We start from the raw sequence: 18,339 nt of genomic DNA, 5'->3' as shown, positions 1-18,339 counted from the left end.
TTACATTGGTCAACTGGTCTCTTGAGCCTCCCTGCCTTACCTCCCGCTTAGCTACAGTGGGTCCTTCCAAGGCCCCCCCCAAACCCTGGCTGCAGTGCTGCTGGTCCTCTGCTCCCTCTGATGCCATTTGGCCAAGGACTAGGGTGTAGACCCCTGGGGAAAGTGGGGACCTATCAGAATACCGGGACCCCAGCCCACAGCCAAGGGTGGAGACTGGGGTGTGGACCCCTAAGGGTACTAGGAGACCCAGCCTGCAGACACGTCCAGCCCCGTATGGGTGGGAACCAGGCCCTCTGAGGTTTTCCTGCCTGCCCGTGCATTCATGATCTCACTGCCTTCCCTGGTGAGGGCCCCAAGGGCAGGTGCACGTGAAAGTAAGACCCACCCAAAGCCACATAAAGGAGGCGAGGAGCGCTCCTCCCTGGATAGTGTCCTGGGCCCCCCCGCACCCTGATCAATCTGAGCTCCCCTGCTAGAACCTGTGATCTGAAAGAGCTTGGGACCGCGGCCCCACATCTCCTGATGGGCCAGCCCTCGGACACTGGCGCTGGTTTGGTCAGGGCTCCTGGCTCCCCTCGTGTGTCGGACTCGATTGGATAGTGCTCCGTGGATCCTGAGTGACAGGCAGAGGTGGGGCACGTGGCTGAGCCTGCAAGCACAAGGGTTCTGGCCTCCGCCTCCCCTGCCAGGCCTCCTTGCTGCAACAGGTCCCTGCTGCCCACAAGGACACAGGCTCGGAGCAGAACGCCCAGTGGGCGCACCCGGCATTTGCCCACAGCTCAGAGCCCCTCCTGCATCGTCCTCCTCCTGGACTGGGATGTCCTGTCTCAGTTTCCCCATGGAGTGCCCCCTTGTCCAGAGCTGGGACAAGAGGGGATAGGCCTGAATGGGACAAGAGGGCCTGCTGACTTCTGGTGTTGGGAGTCAGTCAGGGGATGAGGTCCTTGTGGCTCTGTGCCCTTTCTCTAAGAACAAAGACACTCAGTAGTGATGTCACCACATGCAAGGCAGGCCCCTCTGTTTTGACTTGTGACCTTTGCTATGCTGAGGCCTTGCCCTTCCCTCCTGCAGCTCTGGGGCTTGACCAAGGAGGTTCCCTGCAACCCATTTCTTTTTTTTTTTTTTTTTTTAAGATTTTTTATTTATTTATTCGACAGAGATAGAGACAGCCAGCGAGAGAGGGAACACAAGCAGGGGGAGTGGGAGAGGAAGAAGCAGGCTCATAGCAGAAGAGCCTGATGTGGGGCTCGATCCCAGATCACGCCCTGAGCTGAAGGCAGACGCTTAACCGCTGTGCCACCCAGGCGCCCCCTGCAACCCATTTCTTACCCCACGGTTATCAGGCTCTTTCCACTCAGGAGACCTGAAGTTTGGGTTGCCTTCAGGACTGAGGAAACACTGATACTGGGACCCAGCTCCTGGTCCGTGATGTAGGAAAGACATTAGGGTTCAAAGACAACTTCAAAGCCTACGGCCAAGAAAAATTCTTGAGACAGCTTTGGTGCAAAAAGGTGGTTCTATTAGAGCACAGGGACAGGCCCTGGGGGCAGGAAGAGCTGCACTGGGGTCATGAGGAGTGGCCCATCATATACTTTCAAGCTGGGAGGGGTTAAGGACAGCATAAGTCTCTAAGGAATTTTGGAAGCAAGGTTTCCAGGACCTTGAGGGGGTAGCTATTATTGGGAAAATGTCATTTATTACCGTCTAATAAATCCTCAGTCATGAGACCCTTCAGATGTATATCAGTGGGTCATACGCTTGGGGTCTGATTGCCAACATGTATTTGGGGGGTAGAGATAAAGGAAGTTTCCAAAGGAATTTTTATATGTCAGAGTAGGCGTACAGGGTCCTGGGGGTCAGGCTAAGATTGCCTCTTGTCCTTACCAAAGTATTAATATCAAGGCAGCTGAGTCCCTAGAGGAATGTCACCCTACCTGTTTCAAGGACTTGTCAAGGGGCTGTAGGTAGGAAGGAAATATAATAATTTTTCTTCTGCCTTTGTTTCCCACATCAGTCCATTTCTCCCGAGAATGAGGACACATTGACCACAGGAGGCCCTATTGTGTCCAGCCACGCTGGTCCTGCAGCCCGCTGGACGCCCCCATCAGTCCAACTTCCCCTTACGTGGAAAAGAAAAGACCCTTTCTGTCTGACTTGACATCCTTGTACCTCTTGGATCAGTTTGTTGTTACTTGAGTCAAGTTTCTCCTTATACCAAATCCAGATCTGTTTGTTATTGGACAGACATGCATTTTAAATCAGGAACACACTGCTTCTGGAGAGCTTGGTGCTGATGGGAAGCTGGAACTATTTAAAAAGCAAAATTCAACTGGGCGCCCCGGTGGCTCAGTCAGTTTAGCATCTGACTCACGATCTCCGCTCGGGTTGTTGAGTACAAGCCCCGCGTTGGGCTCCATGCCAGGCGTGGAATCTACTTAAAAAAAAAAAAAAAAGCAAAATTCACCTGAATACTTTTTTTTTAGAGAGAGAGAGTGAGAGAGAGGGGGAGAAGAAGAAGAGAGAGACAGAGAGAACCCTAGGGAGGCTTCACACCCAGCGCTGAGCCTGGCATGGGGCTTGAGGTCACCACTGTGAGATCAGGGCCTGAGCTGAAATCAAGAGTCTGTCGCTTCGCCGACTGAGCCAGCCAGGCGCCCCCGACTGAATACATTTTGAAGATCTTGTTGGTTTTTTTTTTTTTTTAAGATTTTACTTATTTATTTGATAGCATACAAGCAGGGGAACAGCAGGCAGAGGGAGAGGGAGAAGCAGGCTCCCCGCTGAGCAGGGAGCCTGATGTGGGACTTGATCCCAGGACCCCCCATCATGGCTTAAGCCAAAGGCAGATACTTAACCAACTGAGCCACCCAGGCGCCCCTCTTGTTGGCTTTATTCAGTGATTCAAGAATCGGGCAGCGTGCCATCTCGCGGAGAGAAAGCAGCTCGGAGGAGCTGCACAAAATGAAAGACTTCGGGCATCAGGAGTGGGAGCAGGAAGTTAGAACAGGGGGCGCCTGGGTGACTCAGCCGTTAAGCGTCTGCCTTCGGCTCAGGTCATGATCCCGGCGTTCTGGGATGGAGCCCGCGTGGGGCTCCCTGCTCAGCGGGCAGCCTGCTTCTCCGTCTTCCTCTCCCCCTGCTTGTGTTCCCTCTCTCGCTGCCTCTCTGTCAGATAAATAAATAAAATCTTAAAAAAAAAAAAAAAAAGGAAGTTAGAACAGAAATAGTGGATGGGTCGTGGTAGGTCACCTTCTTTCCGAGATGGCAGGGGTCTAGCAGCCGGACGACCCCGCAGCTGCTGACCAGCTCACTCCTGATGGACGGGTTTAAGATTCCATTGCTGGGAGAGGCCGAAATGGCAATTAGTCTTGGTTTGGTGACAGGGAGCTGAGTAAGTGACTCCATTTTGGCCTCGTTGTCTTTTAACAGCACCCAGGCCTGGGAGCAGGAACTCTTCGGACAACCACAGACGTGAGATGTACTTAAGGTTTTCAAGTGGACATTTTAGCCTGGAAAGAAATTTATTTTAGATCACTTTTCGAGTGCGTCCCTAAATGACTTGAAGTGTAAAAGGTATGCTAGCCCTGTTAGGTGGGGCCGTGACTCAGAATGGCAGAGGGAGCAGAGAAACACGGAAGGGCCATTTAAGGGTGTGACAGGATTGCAGCTGTGCCCGTAGGGGGGGTGCGGAGGGGGTCAGTTCTTGGGAGGGTAGAGCGGGAGGGGGCAGGTTTCCAAGGGGCTCTGTGCAGGGCTCCGCTGGGAAGCGGGGGTGCTCAGGCTAGGGAAGCGTGTGTTTCGCAGCTGGGGTTGACTTCCTGGGAATGTCGGGCACCGTGACCTGGAACACCCGAGTCAGGGCCAAGGGCAGGGCCAAGCCAGGCGGAGGGGAGGGGAGGGGACTTTAACAGATTCCTTTCAGGGCACCTCCACTGCCTGTGGTGACATCACTGCTCATGTGTTTATTTTTAAACAAAGGTGTTGCGGAAATCGTCAAAAAGACAGACCTCCAGGGGCGCCTGGGGGGCTCAGCGGTGTAGTGTCTGCCTTTAGCTCAGGTCGTGATCTTGGGGTCCTGGGATCGAGGGGCTCCCTGCTCAGTGGGGAGTCCGCTTCTCCCTCTATCTCTGCCCCTCTCTCTGCTCGTGCTCTCTCTCTCCCTCTCTCTCAAATAAATAACTAAAATCTTTTTTTAAAAAAATCTTAAAAAAAAAAAAAAAGACATGACCTCCAAATGGTCCACGAACTGGACGCAGGCACTCAGAGGCTCATCGTCTTCCTCTGTCCTTGGAGTGTGGGTTCCGCCTGCCTCCCCTGTCCCCAGAGGCTGCTGCAAGGGCACAGCCTCGATGGTGACGTGGCCTCATGACCGAGCGCAGTTAAGGCCTCTCTATAAACTGTGAAGATTTGGTGGGTGGGTGAGGGATCCGTTCACCTTGCTGCCGCCCAGCACAAGCCCTGTATGTAAGGTCCCTTTGCTTGGGAAAACTGCCACCTACCAAGCTCGAGGGACCTGCCTCTTTCCTGGTCTCTCTGCCCTCCGCACACAGGGGCTGATTTCAGATCACACCCAGGAAGCTCCGGAGGAGGGCACAGACCCATAAAAGAGCACAGATCCACTGGCAGCCTCCCTCCCAGGCCAGCCCCTGACCCCCTGGACACCAGGCCCTCCTGTTTCAGCCTGCATTGGCCTGGGTGCCCCTCTGCTCTGGACGAGGGGTTACTCCACGGGGAAACTGAGTCTGAAATTCCTGAGCACGGCTGAATAATGCTTCTCTGAACCCGGGTGTACAAGTGTCTCTCTTCAAAACCCTGTTTTTTATTCTTTTGGGTACAGACTCAGAATTGCTGGATCATATAAAAATTGCATATTGGTACATGCTTATGTAATTCGCTAAAGGTTATTGTGACATGCGTCATACTCAGAAAAGAATGTGTTAGATATTTTGTGTTCAGTTTAATAAAAGTGGGTAACGTTCTTTTAGCCTGGGCCCCCGCATTTGTGAACAGACACAGGCAGCTGTTAGTGTCCTGGCAGTGAGGGGTAGAGGCTGAAAAATGTTCACCTGAAGCCCAGAAGGCTGACCATATACAGCCTGCATCATTCTGACAAGGGTCACGGATGTGCTGGTGACGATATTTTTAAAGGGTCTCATGATTACCTGCACATCTCCAGCTGAACGATAAGCACCATCGTTAATGTCCAACTGAATGGTAAGCACCAGAGGAATCTTGCAAAAGTGGTTTTAGGAGTAGAAATTCAAAGAAGGCATCCATGATCTAATACTCCGGGCACACGCCTCCCTCCACTAAGCACGTAACCACCAGCTTCGTGCAGCAAAGGCACAGCTCTTCCCGCCCACGGCCCGTCCCTGTGCTCTAATAAAAGCACCTTTGGGCACCAAGCATGTCTCAAGAATTCTTTCTCCACCGTTCGCTCATGGCCCCACATCATTTTGGCACCCAACGTAGGGCCTGTCTTCTCACTGGACTTCGAGGCTTGGTGCAAACTTGGTGAGCGACCCCCTTTTCTTCTACTTTCACTTTAGGGGCTCTGCTAGGCCTTCGGTCGTATTGAAACAACCCCCTGCCCAGCGCTCAGGCTGGGGCTACTCTGCGGGGAGGAGAAAGCCTGCCTTTTGGCCGGAAGTGAGCACCAAGGCTGGGATGGTAACAGGACCCAGAAACTTAATGCCCTCTCTTTATTCCTGTCCTTATACAAAGTTATCTGTCTTGGGCAGGGGACAGCCACTTAAGTTCCCAGGACGGCTGCCAATCTTAAGACTCCTGTGTGAGGTTTCCTCCTCATTGGGGGTAATGGGATCCCCTCCACATAGCCACTCTGGCCGGGAGACCTCCACTCAGAGGCAGCCGAAACCAGTACCCGGTTGGACTAAAACCCCAGTGGGGATGGTTTCCTAGGGCAGTTGGCTGTAAGGACGACATGTGCTGGAACATGGCTCAGGCCGTGATGGATTTCTGTCTTGACTATTTTTCACTAGTGCTCCCCTACTGACTACTTAAATTACAACATTTGGTAATTTCCCCTTGTAAAACTTTCCTAGTGTTTTCCATGGGTTAAAAACGGTGGGTTCTTCATGGCAGGGTTTTTCGGTCTGTTCACCAGCACCCATTTCGTAGTCTAGAATGCGATGGAGAAGCAGACACCAGCCTCCCTCCTAAAGGGCAAGGCCGTTCACAGCACTTCTTAGAGGGGCGCCTCTGGTCACTTGGACACCAAGGAGCCTCTGACATGTGTCGCATTGGACGCCACCTGGGATTCAGGGGAGATTTTCTTGATAATGGACCTTCTCTCAGTTCCCACGGATCTCCCTTGGAATGCCTTTTAACCCACCGAAAACCACTCAGATTGCAAGAAAGGACTGATCTCCCGTAACTCTGCATGGCCTCAGCACTGCTTAGCAGACCAGGAAAAATGGCCCATGAACAGGACGATAAACTTCAATATGACCCATCAGTCAGATCTCCTCCGCAGGAACAGGGTGGAGGGACCCCATATCCCGCCCTGCATGGCCCTAAATCAGGACCCCAACCGTAGGGCCTCTTGCAGAAGGTGTTTGTCCATGAACCCCCTCCTGATTTATTGGGTGATTGTCTAAACAAGCCTAAACAAGCCCGGAGGAAACCCAGGCCATCCCTAACGAGGGGGACTCACTGTTCCTCCTCCTGAAAGACCAGGGTTACTCTTGCGTGTGGATGATGAGGGAACAGAAGGCAAGCCGAGGACAAAGCAGAAACAGACACCCCGCACGGCCACCCCATGGGATGTGCGGGACATTCCTCAGGCGCTCCTGGCTGCCCTAAAGCTAAGGAAAGAAAAACAAATAGTTAACAGATCACAGTCCTGCAAGACCTGAGTCTCCCTCCGTTTCCGCATGTCCTAGTGATTTGCAAATAAGCAGCTTTCTTATCAATAGCCTGACTTCCAGAGACTCATAATTCAGTTTCCTGGAGCCCTAACTTGACCATCCCCTCCATAAAATTGAGGGAGGCTGAGGCAGAAGGAAATGTAAATAAAATAGAATTTCTTTTAAACCTGCAGCCCATTGACAAGGACTTGTGATGGGAGGAATGGGAGACTCGCAACTGTCTTCCTGTTAGCGCCATATGAGAGGGAGGGACAGCCTTGGCTTGACAATGGCCAGGTCTCCAGCATCCTTCTGGACACCCCCTTTGTCCTCACCTCCACCACTCCCAAGTATGTATCAGCCACCCCTCACAGCCCCTGCGCAGCAGCTCTTTCTGCCCATGGGGCCTGTCCCCGTGCTAATAAACCACCAATTTTGCACCAAAGGCGTCTCAAGAATTCCTTCTTGGTGGGGGGCTCCGGACGCCACCCCACTGAACCTCACCGATATCCCACAACCTCAGCACGGGGGCTTCTCCCTCATTCGTTTCCGGAGTTACTGGCTGTGATGGCTGCAGCCAGCTGTATCCCGCTGGCCAGTCTAGGATGGGGGCTTTAAGGAATATTCCCAAACAGCTGCCCAAAGTCCTTTGGTTTCAGGAAAGTTCCCTGTCTCCTCCGGCCTGACGCGGGCTGCCGATTCTCACTTTGGGGTAAAAACGTGGGTCCGCTCATCTGTCTGAGCCCAGGAGCTTTAAGGCAGGGAAGTCTTTCGTTCTGCCCTCCAGGCTTGTAGGCCTCCCGCCGCTTCCGCCCCTCCTCCCCCTCCTGGTCCCCTCCTCCCCCTCCTGTCTCTGCAGCACCCGGGGCGCGGCGTGCTCAGCGCCTCCGGCACCGTGGGCTCCAGCTCGTGCCCTCGCTGCAAAGGAGCCTCGAGCACCCCTCCCCGGACACACCCCCCCCAATTCAGACTTCCCGACGGGTGCCCCAGGTAAAAAACTGACAACGGGGAGCGGACTGACTGAAGCTAAGTTTCTTAGTTTCATTTAGGTAGAGTTGCCAACATCAGACATAAAGCTTATCCCGCCAAGGGTTACGGAAGGTCAGAGAAGCTCACTGACCTCTGCTGCAACGAGTCAGCGAACAGATGGACTTGAAATAACGGTTAAGTTTGTCTGTCTCATAAAGTTCTCACGGGTGATTGGTAGGATAGATTTCAAAGTCTTTGGTAACCTGAACCCTTGAGGTTTTGCTCCATGAGATGTCAAACTGGGTTAAGCGGACTGGTTACCTGCCTCTTCCAAGTAAGATAAACGACTGAAGAACTGATTATTGAACGCAGGTCTGCGCATTTGGCTTCTTACTGCAGAGAACCTGAGGATACCTGGGTCTGTTAGTAAATACGCTTTGTGCTTGACTGAAAGAGTGTACTATGGGAAAATGTATGTTTTTAGAAATTACGGAGTGGTTTCTAAATTTGCCAACTAAAGAATTCTGGCCTAACCAGCTGCTCACAATGGGTTAGTTTTCACCACAGACTAAGGTTTCCAAGAATTAAAATTCTAATAAATGTAAGCAAGCCTGATGGAAATGAGGAGGAAAACAACTCTGTATGTAGGAAAGTAGATGTGTAGGAAAGGTATAGAACCTGGAATACATTTTATGAGGGGAAAAAGAAGGTAATTTTGCCCTAAAATGAGACCGGTTGTTTGGAGAGAAAAGGCATAGGACAAAATCTGATTGAAAAAGAAAGTTGTAGAAGGTTTGTGAAGGGAAAGCTTTGGAAAAGAATTTTATGTGTGGTCAGGGCTCAGGTTGAAATGAACGGATATTAAAAGTACACTAGCCTAACATTGAAATTCTGCTCTTCTCTGGGTTAAAAAGACAAAGATTTCTTGGATTGTTGGTCTGCTCTTGATAAGCAAAGTTTTAAAAATTTTCTCTTCTCTTTATCTGCCCAGAAAACCAAAGCTTTGCTTGGTCTTTATCAGGTCTTCAATTACTTAAGAAAGTTAAAACTGCTCAGAGGCACCGGGTGGCTCAGGCCCTTAAGCGTCTGCCTTTGGCTTGGGTCAGACCCCAAGGTCCTTGAATGGAGCCCAGCACGGGGCTCCTTGCTCAGCGGGGAGCCTCCCCCCTTTGTGCCCCCTGGTTGTGCTCTCTCTCTGTCAAATAAATAAAATCTTAAAAAAAAAAAAAAAGAAAAGAAAAGAAAAAGTTAAAACTTCTCCGTGTTAAAGGAGCTAAATTTTGCCAGCAATTCCATAGCTTCCTATAAAACCCTATCGCCACCTTGGTTAAATACAAATATTAAATTTATAATGATCTGTAATCCTATTTAGGCTTGTGCTGTAAAATTTTCTAAGGTTTTTGACAAACCTCCTGAGATTGAAATGGGAAAGTTAATTAGGCTTGTCTATTTTGCATGTTAAGTTACTTGGATAGTACTGTCAAGCCTTAGGTGATAAGCCTTAGGTTGCATTGAAATGCTAGCTAGTAAATGCTAGAACTATTCTAGAAAATATATGAAATTCCTGAAACTTTAAGGTGTCCTGGTATAAGATCAGTAATTGAATTATTGAAATGTGTGTCACAGATATAACCCAATTTCCTTGACAATTGCATTATGATGAACTCTCCTATCAGCTCTTTAATCATGGCCATTTCTGAGGGCTTTTTTGTCATTGATAGTTATTGTTCTGATGTTCTTACAAATTGTGTTTGTTTCGTCCTCAAGGAGATTCGTAAGAAGGACTCTTTTTTTTTTTTTTAAAGATTTTATTTATTTATGTGACAGAGAGACAGCCAGCGAGAGAGGGAACACAAGCAGGGGGAGTGGGAGAGGAAGAAGCAGGCTCCCAGCCGAGGAGCCCGATGTGGGACTCGATCCCGGAACACCGGGATCACGCCCTGAGCCGAAGGCAGAATGCTTAACGACTGCACTACCCGGGCGCCCCAGTAAGAAGAACTTTTGACACATCCAGGTTTCTGCTATCTTTAAAATCATAAAACTAAGCTGAATGAAAATTTCCAAAACTGACAGAAAAAGCTGCGTCCAAACAGAACAAAAATTAACATAGGACTGAATGAAATAAGGAAGATGATAAAATATTCCTTTATGAACAAATTGAAACATTTAATTTTCTCCCTATCTGAACCCTCCAGGATTCAGAAACCCTCAGTGAGTATTATATTATAATTCTTATATATATCATATATGTGTATGATTATATATGTATGTTATATATCACATATATATTATATATGACTATATTATAATCATTTGCATAAATTCAATGAGACTCTGTTCTCTTTGCTACAGGACACCCTTGGAAACACAGGTTATCCTACCAAGGATGTGTCATATTTGAGAGAGACATGACCAGACAGCTTTAAGGAACTAAGCTTGACTTTGTGGAGCCTTGGAGATATTGGCCTGCTGCTTGGCTGACAGAGTTCCCAGCAGCTTTACCAGGTGAGTAAAGAGTGTGACTTCCTCGGGGGTGCAGGAGCCTCAGGCTATATTGGGGGCGTCATGAAGAGGAATTCACCCACCAGGTATTGCCGGCAAGTCTGACAACAAGTATCTGTTGTCAACAATTATTTCTATTACTAAAAAGAACGTTTCTTGCTGGCCCATGGTAAACATTACATGGGACTCTGCAGGTCATAAGAGGCCCTTCTCTTATTCTCAAACTATTAAAAAAAAATTTTTTTTAAGGCTTTATTTATTTGACAGAGAAAGACAGCCAGCGAGAGAGGGAACACAAGCAGGGGGAGTGGGAGAGGAAGAAGCAGGCTCCCAGCAGAGGAGACTGATGTGGGGCTCGATCCCCACGCCCTGAGCCGAAGGCAGACGCTTAACGACTGAGCCACCCAGGCGCCCCTCAAACTATTAAAATTTTAACGGAATATGCCAACCAACAGATGGGCTCCTAACAGTGGACAAGATCCATGTTCCATCCGTATGAGCACGTGGTATCTATTTTTCTTCACCAGTACGTTTAGAAGATGTCACATGGAGGCCCTTGATAAATAGACAAATAAGGCCTTAAATGACTCTCAAAATAGCATTACATTATTAAACATTAACATTACCCGAACGCATAAAGCAATTCTACAAAATAGGATGACACTGAATGTCTTCGCGCGACACAGGAGGAACGAGTGCGTACTGAAGCTGTATGTTGCGCCTACACTCCAGATCGGAACGGAGACGCAAGAGGATTACCTACGGGTGTGAATAATCACACTGGCGCTCTTCCAGATCCCAGCTGTCTCTTCAGGATGGGTCACAGTCCCGATCAGGAGGCGACTGAGGTCTACTCTAAAGGGTCTTCTCATCACATTTCCTGTTTTTATTATCATGTTAATCGCAATTTGTCTCTTTCCCTTTGTTCCCTCTTTTTGTCAAGATACAAGCAGTTCCTGAGTCCTCTGCCCAGCCAACCACCATCCTTACTACGGGAAACAAATTCACCCCAACGTCTGCTCCGGGCTCTACAGCAATGGCTTTCTGTGATAGTTACTTGTTGGGACAGAGAGTGACCAATCTCGGCCCCGAGATAGATGATGTAGTTGTTGAGTGTAGGTGAGGTTTGGTGGGGTGAGGCCCAGAGCTGATGGCCAAGGAAAGAATTCTTGAGACGTCTTTGGTGCAATATGGCGGTTCTATGAAAGCACGGGGACAGGACCCATGGGCAGAAAGAGCTGCTGCCCCGGGCTTGTGAGGGGTGACTGATGATATGCTTGTAAGTTGGAGGTAAGGAAAAAGGTTTTCAAAAGAATTTTCGTATGCTGAAGAGGACCTACAAGATACTGGGGGACTTGCCATTGTCAAGTTAAGGTGGTTTTTCCCTCTAGTAAAGCATTAACATTAAGATAGTTGGGAGTTTCCTTCTAGAAGTTAGGTTATTGATAAGAATGCTTTTTGTTCTTGTAAATCACTAAAACATTTGTCAACTGAGGGAGACTGAGTCCTGCAAGACTGTGATCTCTATCTGTTAACCATTTGCTTTTCCATTTCTTTAGCTTTAGGGCAGGCAGGAGTGCCTGAGGAATGTCACACATGTCCCTCCTGGGCAGGGGGCTGGTTCGCTGTGTCAGCTTGTGCTCTGTCCTCAGCTTGCCTTCTGCTCCCTCATCATAGGGACATCTCTGACCTCTATTGGCTTGAAGAAGTTACAAAAGATGAGCCCTTAACCCTTCAAGAACCTTAAAGATTTAAGGACTGAAAACTGATCAGAGGGGAAGTGATGAGGGATAGAAGCAAGAAAATGTCCATCTTCAGCCCAGAAGGCTGACCTACAGCCTGCATCATTGGATAAGGATCAAATACTCACTGGACGCTACATTCTCCAGAGGTCTACTGACAGCTGTACATCTCACCTCTGTTAATACCGAACTGAATGATAAGCCCCAGAGAAATCTTGCAAAGTAGTTTTATGAGTAAAAACTCAAAGACATTTATGATCTAATGCTCCCTTATGTCTCCTCCCCCTTGAGGACTAAGTACATGACTGATGTCATGTGGGATCTGGGAGTGAAAGGGCAGGAAAGAATTCTTGAGACATTTCCGGTGCAAAAAGGTGTTTTTATTAAAGCATGGGAACGGGACCCATGGGCAGGAAGAGCTCTCCGGGGATTTCGAGGAGTGACTGATTATGTACTTTTTAGTTAGTGGGGGTTAGGGACAGCGGAAGCCTCTAAGGAATTTGGAAGGAAGTCTTCCAGGACCTTTGGGAGGCTAGCTGCTGTTAAGATAAGGTTATTTACCACTGTCCAGTAAGACATAAGTTACGAGAACCTTCAGATGTCTGTCAGTGAGCCATATGTTTGGAGGACGATTGCCAACATAGATCTTTTGGGGGGAGCATATAGAGTAGAGATAAAGGAAGTTTTCAAAGGGATTTTCATACGCTAAGATTGCTTTTTGCCTCTGGCAAAGCATCAACATTGGGGCACCCAGGTGGCTTAGTCGTTAAGCGGCTGCCTTTGGCTCAGGTCAGGATCCCCCTGGTGTTGAGATCAGCCCTGCGTCAGGCTCCCTGCTCAGCGGGGAGTCTGCTTCTCCCTCTGCCCCTCCACTCACGCTCTCACTTTGTCAGATAAACAATGTTTTTTTAAGCAGTTGTGAGTTCCTCGAGGAATGTCCTACTCTCCCTGCCCCAGGTATTTGTGGATGGGCTGTGGGTTGTAAGAACATGTAATCTTCTCTACATTTCTTTTGCCTTTGTCCTCATCAATAACCGCCAGCCTCATACAGCAAGAGCGCAGCTCTTCCGGCCTACAAGTCCTGTCCTGGTGCTAGAACAAAAGCAGCTTTTTTTTTTTTAAGATTTTATTTATTTATTTGAGAGAGAGAGAGAGATCGAAAGAGAGCACAACCCGGGGGAGGGATAGAGGGAGAGGGAGAAGCAGACTCCCCACTGAGCAGGGAGCCGGATGTGGGACTCGATCCGAAGACCCTGGGATCATGACTTGAGCCGAAGGCAGATGCTTAACCAATTGAGCCACCCAGGCGCCCACAAAAGCACCTTTTTTTGCACTGAAAATGTCTCAAGAATTCTTCCTTAACCATTTGCTTGTGGCCCCACCTCACGGGTGTTTCCCACCCCGAGCCCATCCCCCTCCTGCCCCAACAGGGGAGCACTCCCTTGCGTGTGGTGCCTAGTTCCTGTGTCTTCGCCACCTACTGCTTCTCAGGAAGTGGGGTTTGGCTTAATTTTGACTCTCGAACTCGCAGGAAAAGAGTCGAATTACACAAGGAAGCCTGGTCTGCGGCCCCTCAGCCTGGTCTGTCTCGCTGGTGTCTGAGGCCTTGGTCACCCACCGAACTCCTCTATCCCAGCTCTTTGCAGCGTGCGCTCCTTCAAAACTGTTTTCACTCTTGTGGACTCTTGCTGCGACAATCATTCCTGGTTTTGTATCCAAGAGCGAACAATTTTTAGTCTTCCCACATCCTGGATGATGAGGTTGGGGACTACACGTGAGGTTCAGCGGGGTGGAGTCCGAAGCCGGCGACCCAGAAAGAATTCTTGAGGCAACTTTGGTGCAAAATGGTGGTTTATTAAAGCACGGGGACAGGACCCGGGGGCAGAAAGAGCTGCTGCCCCGGGGTCATGAGGAGTGGCCCATTATATGCCCTCAAGTTGGGAGGGGGTTAGGGAGAGCATAAGTCTCTAAGGAATTTTGGAAGCAAGGTTTCCATGACCTTGAGGGGGCTAGCTATTGTTGGGAAAAGGTCATTTATTACCGTCTAATAAAACCTGAGTCATGAGACCCTTCAGATGTGTATGGGTGGGCCGTATGCTTGGGGGACGATGGCCAACACATATCTTGGGGGGTGGGGGTTAGAGATAAAGGAAGTTTCCAAAGGAATTTTTATACGTTAAAGCACACTTACAGGATCTTAGTGGAGGGGAGGGGGTCAGCCTAGGACTGCTTTTGGCCCTTAGCAAAGTATTAACGTCAAGGCCGCTGAGTCCCTGGAGGAATGTCACCGTGCCTGTTTCAAGGACTTGTCAATGGGCTGTAGGTATAAGGAGACTTTGTCTACATACATTCCCTTCTGGAAGCTACGTTACTGATGGCTTTGTTCTTGTCGACTGCTAAGACATCTGTAAACTGAGGGAGACCCAAGTCTTGCAGGAGTGTGGTATCTGTAGGTTAACTGTTTCTCTGTCCTTTAGGGCAGCCAGGAGCGCCTGAGGAATGCTGCATACATCCCGGGGGGAGGGGGCTGCAGGGTGCCAGCTTCTGCTTTGTCCTCTGCTTGCCTTCCATTCCCTCATCACTGGAGAAACGCTGCTGTGCAGCAAGTTCCGATAACTGAGGAGGGAGCAGAAGGCAAGCGGAGGGCAAGGCACAGGCTGACACCCCACGACCCCCCTCCCCACGCCACACCCCCACGCCTGACTCCCGGGTGGTATAAGGGTGACATTCCTCAGGCATTCCTGCCGGCCCTAAAACTAAGAGAAGGGAAAAAACCCAAATGGTTAACGGCTAGAGATCAGAGTCCTGCAAGGCCTGAGTCTCCGGCAGTCCACCGACGTCTTAGTGACAGACGAGGAAAAAGCATTCGTACCAATAGCCTGAGACCCACAGACCATCTCCTGGAGCCCTAACGGCACCCTCCCCTCGGTAGTGATGTGGGACACAAAAGCAGAAGGGAATGTAAATAAAACAGAATCTGTTTACAACCTGCAGCCCTGCGACAGATACTTGAGAGAGGCAGGTGGTAGCGTTCCTCCGGGGACCCGCCCCAATGGTCTTCACGTTAATGCCGCACAAGAACGAAAAACCACCTTAGCGTGACAATAGCCAGGCCTCGGGGATCCTGGAGTCGTCTTTAGCATATCAAAGTCCTTCTGGAAACCTCCCTTTCTCCTTCCCTGCCCCACCTCCCAAGTATGTAATCAGTTATCCCTCACTTATCATTCAGCTCCTTCCACCCCTCAGGTCCTGTCCCTGTTCTTTAATAAAATCACCTGTTTGCACCAAAGACGTCTCAAGAATTCTTTCTTGGCCATCAGCCCTGGACCCCACACCACTCCGAGCCCCATCAGTAATGTTCACATTTACTAAGAAATGCCAGTGGAATCTGTGATTTGACCCCCTACCATTATGTATATGTCTTCCCTAACTTCCTAGGACTGTCCACTTGCACAATAACCTGATGTGTGAATTTTTGCCCACGGAGAATGGGAAAAAGGATCTCTGATTTTGTTGCAGAAAAATAAGAATCAGACCGGCGAGAGACCGAGTGACGCTCGGAGAAGCAGGAGAACTCGGATTTATTTTACGCCGGCGGACCCAAGGGAGCTCCTGCTCCAAATTCTGGGCCCCGGGCAACAGGGTTACAGGGCTTTTATAGGGGACCCCAGGCAGTCAGGCTCCAAGGGCCATGCTGCCCGGTGGGAGATGGGTTTGAACTGGGGGAGTGGGGGCTGCTGTAGGCGGGAACAGGAGCGCAGGGAGCCTGTTTACAGCGGCAGCAAGGGCTGCTTTTCTCTGGCTCGCAGCAGGGCTTCTGGTTATCTCTGGCCTATTGTTAGTAACCTTCCGTCTTCTGGGGCCTCCTGGCCTGGGCCTGCCCTGGGCAGTTTCCCTCAGTTTACATTGTTTTTTAACTCCTTACTAAAACGACCAAGCATTGTTCCTCTGTTGTCTTTCACCGTCTGTTAAAGCCTTCGGTCATCGTTTCACCTCCATCCTGACCTTACATCCCCTGGGTGTGGATCCTTTTTTGTTTCTTGATTCTGCAAATATCTCCTCTAAAATGGTGGCTTCTCTTTTCATGCCTTTTACTCTACTCCCTGACGGACTGGTCTTAACTTTAATAGCACGGAGTGGACCAATCTCTTTGTTGCTTACATTGTGTTCTTCTTCTGAGAAGGACCTGCCAACTCGAGTGAGAAGAGTGTTTCTAGTAACTTCCTGCGGGCCCGTCTACTGTAGCTGCTTCCTTGTCAACCACTGGGACTTGTACAAACGGGGGAGACTCAGGTCTTGCAGGACTGTGATCTCTGTTAGTTAACTATTTGTTTTCCTTTCCTTCGTTTTAGGGCAGCCAGGGGTGCCTGAGGAAGGACCCGTACATCCCATGGCCGGGGGCGGGGGATGGGTTGTGAGGTGTCAGTTTCTCCTTTGTCCTCAGCTTGCCTTCTGTTCCCTCATCACGACTACCTTGCTCTTTGGATGCTTCTCGGTATTCCTGGGTACTTGTTCTGCCACGGACATCGTAGAGAGTTTTTGTAAGTACCAAACACTCCCTGCTGGGGTTTTGATGAAATGTAATGAAAACTACAGACCTACTTGTTCAGAACTGACACCACGGCAGTGATGCGGTTCTGGAGTACAGGGGAGCTTCAGTGGGGTGGAGTCTGGAGCCGACGACCAAGAAAGAATTCTTGAGACGTCTTTGGTGCAAAATGGTGGTTTACGAAAGCACGGGGACAGGGCCGGTGGGCAGAAAGAGCTGCTGCCCCAGGTTGTGAGGGTGGCTGATTGTGTACTATGGGGTTGGGGGAAGGTAAGGAAAAGGGAGGTTTCAAAAGGATTTTCATTTGTTAAAGAAGACTCACAGGACACCGGAAGCCTTGCCATTGTCAAGTTAAGGTTGTTTACCCCTCCAGTGAGACATTAACATGAAGATAGTCGGGGGCTTCCTGGAGGAACGTTACACTCTGCCCACTTCCAGTATCTTCCAATGGGCTGCCGGTTATAAGGACATTTAATTGTATCTACATTTCCTTCTGGAAGCTGGGTTATTGATAGAAATGCTTTGTTCTTGGAGATTGCTAAGACATTTGTAAACTGAGGGAGAAACTCAGGTCTTGCAGGATTGTGATCGCTACAAGTCAACCATTTGTTTTTCCTTTACGGCAGCCAGGAGTGCCTGAGGAATGCCACACATACCCCATCTGGGTGCAGAAGTTGTGGGATGTCAGCTTCCAATTTGTGCCCAGCTTGCCTTCTGTTCCCTCATCAGCACCGTTGAGTTCTGTTTTTTGTTTTTTTAAATATTTTATTTATTTATTTATTTATTTATTTATTTGACAGAGAGAGGCAGCTAGAGAGGGAACATAAGCAGGGGGAGGGGGAGAGGGAGAAGCAGGCTTCCCGCTGAGCTGGGAGCCCAATGCTGGGGGGGGCGGCGATCCCAGGACCCTGGGATCATGACCTGAGCTGAAAGCAGACGCTTAACAACTGAGCCACCCAGGCATCCCTGAGTTCTCTTTTTTAAGAACATTATTCATGTTTCTATTTTTTTTTTCAGTTGGCTTTGATGTCACCATGATGATGTGGGAAACAAAGGCAGAAGAGAAGTATTAAATTGCCTTACTACTTAACAGCCCATTGACAAGTCCTTGGGACAGGCAGAGTGACATTCCTATAGGAACTCAGTTGCCTCGATGTTAATACCATGCTAAGGGCAAGAGGCAATCTTAACCCAACTTCCTTTACTTCTAACCCCCAAGACACATGACCCTGTACACCTACTCTAACATATAAAAATTCCTTTGGAAACTTCCTTTATTTTTACCCCCCAAGATACATGTTGGCAATCATTCCCCAAGCATATGATATCTGAAGGGCCTCATGACTCAGGTTTTATTAGACAATAATAAATGACGCTTTCCCAACAACAGCTACCCCCTCAAGGTCCTGGAAACCTTGCTTCCAAAATTCCTTAGAGACTTATGCTCTCCCTAACCCCCTCCCAACTTGAGGGCATATAATGGGCCACTCCTCATGACCCCGGGGCAGCAGCTCTTTCTGCCCCCAGGCCTTTTCCTGTGCTCTAATAAAACCACCTTTTTGCACCAAGGATGCCTCAAGAATTCTTTCCTGGCTGTTGGCTTTGAACCCTAAGGTCTTTCCTACACCAGTGAAAGTTTTTATTATCCCATTGTGGTTTTTTATATGCCTCATTAGAATACGTTATGGACTTAATTGTGTTTGCCCCC

The 18,339-nt window shown here is 49.3% G+C and overlaps 2 long non-coding RNA genes across 3 annotated transcripts; one reads left to right on the top strand and one right to left on the bottom strand.

The window, feature by feature from the left end:
* Positions 1–1,801: 1,801 nt before the first annotated feature.
* LOC117801756 lies at positions 1,802–7,625 on the bottom strand. Its single transcript, XR_004624475.1, has 4 exons — positions 7,374–7,625; positions 6,677–6,827; positions 3,250–3,509; positions 1,802–2,431 (listed from the first exon to the last, which is right to left on the bottom strand). It is a non-coding gene; the product is annotated as an uncharacterized LOC117801756 (long non-coding RNA).
* Positions 7,626–9,690: 2,065 nt separating this feature from the next.
* LOC105239455 lies at positions 9,691–18,075 on the top strand. 2 transcript variants are annotated; one of them, XR_002143569.2, is made up of 5 exons: positions 9,691–10,049; positions 10,191–10,343; positions 16,527–16,623; positions 17,258–17,364; positions 17,649–18,075. It is a non-coding gene; the product is annotated as an uncharacterized LOC105239455 (long non-coding RNA). The 2 variants fall into 2 exon arrangements; XR_004624554.1 differs by lacking the exons at positions 16,527–16,623; positions 17,258–17,364; positions 17,649–18,075 and adding an exon at positions 11,900–13,269.
* The last annotated feature ends 264 nt before the right edge of the window (positions 18,076–18,339 follow it).

Source organism: Ailuropoda melanoleuca, chromosome 4 (genome assembly GCF_002007445.2).
Source record: "Ailuropoda melanoleuca isolate Jingjing chromosome 4, ASM200744v2, whole genome shotgun sequence".
Taxonomy (NCBI): domain Eukaryota; kingdom Metazoa; phylum Chordata; class Mammalia; order Carnivora; family Ursidae; genus Ailuropoda; species Ailuropoda melanoleuca.
This window is presented reverse-complemented; position numbering and strand designations above follow the sequence as displayed.